The following is a 3369-nucleotide window of genomic DNA, read 5'->3' as shown; positions in this document are numbered from 1 at the left end:
ATAAGATTTCTGAGAACTAAACGGTATTTAGTTCTGGTACTAAGGTAGTAAGAGAATAAAACACCTATGTTAATTATCAACCCCAAATGACAACTTTATGTGTGGTTTCTATTCTAAGGCTTATTTTATTCATGTATTCCATTTAGAATCTTAAATTTGTTTTACAACTTCCTTCGAACAAGAAATAATTCACAAATGGTTAATACAGCACTAAACTAATAAGGTAGGTACTCACACCCATCTTGAATTATTTAAGAAAGTATTGCCATTGAAAGTGATCTTTTGGCTGGGTGCGGTGGCTCACGCCTATAATCCCAGCACTTTGGGAGGCCGAGGCGGGTGGATCACGAGGTCAAGATATCGAGACCATCCTGGTCAACATGGTGAAACCCCATCTCTACTAAAAATACAAAAAAAATTAGCTGGGCATGGTGGCGCACGCCTGTAGTCCCAGCTACTCGGGAAGCTGAGGCAGGAGAATTGCTTGAACCCAGGAGGTGGAGGTTGCAGTGAGCCGAGATCACGCCATTGCACTCCAGCCTGGGTAACAAGAGCAAAACTCCGCCTCAAATAAAAAAAAAAAAAAAAAAAGAAAGTGATCTTTTTCCTGAGAAACTCATGTTGCAAAATGGCACAAGACAATACACATTTTCTCCAATTTTCTGCATGAATACAAGATAGGAAAATCAGATTATATTTTGTGAGGAAAACATGTTTCTCAAAATTGTGTTTTCAGATACTTCCCAAACTATAAATTTTTAGAGGGTGAGAACCAAATGTAAATTAAGAAGCCATCTTTAAAGAGAATAAATACATATAGTAAATTTTGATTGGTGTTTAAACAACTTTTATAGGAAATTGTGTACGAGTGGAGAAACTAAGGCACATAACCACGCTCAGTTTCAAGGTTGAGTTTAACAGTACAGGTAGAAATAGAATCTAGGGATCAGATTCTCACATTTCAGGTTAATGATATCTTCCCAAAGGGGAAAAATAATTTCTTTTGGTAGATAACATTGATAACTCATTTTTCAAATATATAATATGAATTTCCTTGAAAATCTTTGGCATTTGTGAGAGTCTTTGTAGGCTAAGGTTTTTAGGCAATTTTTTCCCCAAAAATATATACAGTTGGGGGAGCTAGCTTTAAAGTTAAACAAAAAATTTAATTAATTTCAAAATGACCTGAGTTCATTTTGCATTTATATAAATCAAATGTACAACTTGAGTACTCTGAAACATAAAAGGCCACCGTACTTCATAGAGTTCACACACATGCATTCTACAATGATATTTATATGACCAGAACTTATTTCACACTTACAGAAAGGATAAAATAAAATGTCTTAGACAAGTTTTTCATAAGCCCAACTATTTGAAGATGTCCAAGTTATTACAGTGGGATAATTAATTTATATATCATACACTATCAAGTGAGTCCCAAATTCAAGTATTTATAATATTCACCCCATGTGAATATTATAAATACTAAATTATAATATTTAGTTTCTTTGTACTGGCTGAGATGTGAGCTGTGAACTTGATATTGCTCAGTTTGGTATTTTTCCCTGTGTGTATGTTTTCCATCACAAAACCTCTATCTCACAATTCTGCACTTGTAAGAGCTCAGGTAGGTTTATGTAGTCAAAATGCAGTAGTCTAGAACATACTATGTAAAAGTAAAAACTAAAATTATTTTCAAGTTTCTTTGTTTTAAAGTGCTCCATGTGCTGTTATCTCAACTTTCAGGTTATAGAAATTCATTATAACTAGCAATAGTTTTATAAAAGATCAGCAGTTAAGCAAGAATGATTTCAAGTACATATACACAGATTAAGAGAGCATAAATTCTTTAGGCACATTCATATTCAAATACGAAAAAATCCGCGAGAGTACATAAGAGAGATGGCAGAGGTGTTTAGAAGGAATGTCAGTGTCAGGGACTAATTTGTCAAATAACTAGTATGTAAACTCAAAGTGGTTTTGAATATTTTGGTAACAAATATTTGTCCAAAAAAACAAAAACATAAATACTTATACCTTATCAGAAATAAAATACAAAACAAGTCTGTCCAAATGTTCAGAAGCTGCATCATAAAAATATTTTTTGAAAAATTGCATGCCTAATAGGTTGCTTCATCCATGTTGTCATCACTGTCTGTGCGAAAGTCATCTCCATCTTCAAAGTATGAATTAATGTAGTCATTTTCCTCTTCTTGGTCCTTGTCATATTCCTCCTGTTCTGCAGCATCATCGTCGTCGTCACCTCACCTTCACTTTTCTCTTTGCTTCCTTCTTTCTCTTCATTTTCCTCATCTGATTTCTCACCATCACCTCTCTTTTCCAATTCCTCAATTTTTTTTCAAAACATTTGCAGTTTTAGTGAGTGAAGTGCCTTTGCCTGTGTCTTTTGCCTCTTTGGGTTTGGGGCCTGCTTTTTTACATTTATTTCTCAGCATCATCTCTCTTGGAAGTCTTCTCCAATCTGGTATCCATTCTTCCTTGCACACCTTCATATATTTTTTACTATACCTTTCAATATCTTGTCTTTCTTCAGGTGTTTCAATAAAATAAGGCATTCTTTTCATTGTTTCTCTCAAATCCTGTTTCAAAGCCAGCATATATTCTTAACCTTCTCCTGTTTTCAGAGGCACTGGTTTATAATCTGTATCAGGAAATAGTGGGGGTGGTTTCAACACTATATCAGGTAACTTTTCACTTTTGCTAAATCCAACAGCTTCAATATTAAAGGTATAAGCAGCACGTCCTCTTCCTTTATTCCCAGTCATCAGAACTAGTTATACCAGACAAGTGGGCAAATTCTGAAAGGCACTGCTCCCTAAGTCTAGAAGCATGGCCAAAACTCTGCAGTCAAAGTGCCGGCCGGCAAGGAAGGGGTGCTGGCAGAGCAAATATAAAGCTTTTTTTCTTTCTTCCACAGTTTTTCTCTTGACTTGTCATGGTGTCATTTGTTATTTAATGCTGCTCTAAGTGAATAATTAAAAAATTTAAATTATTGGTATAATTTTTAAAAACGATTCATCTTTATATTATGGAATGCCAGTTTCAAATGCAAAACTGTATTTAGAATCACTGAGATAATACAATTTATGTTTTGTAGCTTGTACATGTATTTTGTTCTTACCAGAACACTGGAAATGATGCAAAAACTCTCTTTTTTATTCCACTTTTTGATACATGCATGTTCTACCAACACTCTGTGGAAGCCAGTGGCTCCAATAAATGTTTATGTATTTGCATTGAGTCTTACTGATCTCCCATGCTGGGTTCACTGGAATTCTCTGCTCACGAAACATCAGAAGGCTGTATGCAAATGAGGTGGCAAGGAACAATATACAAACATATTGT

General features: G+C 34.7%; 1 pseudogene; it reads right to left on the bottom strand.

Annotated features, from left to right (window-relative positions):
* Window positions 1-1510: 1510 nt before the first annotated feature.
* On the bottom strand, window positions 1511-2838 carry LOC116560982 (annotated as a pseudogene).
* Window positions 2839-3369: the final 531 nt, after the last annotated feature.

The sequence above is a fragment of the Sapajus apella genome, unplaced genomic scaffold (genome assembly GCF_009761245.1).
Source record: "Sapajus apella isolate SASKATOON/1434 unplaced genomic scaffold, GSC_monkey_1.0 scaffold28, whole genome shotgun sequence".
In the NCBI taxonomy this organism is placed as follows: domain Eukaryota; kingdom Metazoa; phylum Chordata; class Mammalia; order Primates; family Cebidae; genus Sapajus; species Sapajus apella.
The sequence above is the reverse complement of the archived record's forward strand: the minus strand, read 5'-3'. Positions and strand labels throughout refer to the sequence as shown.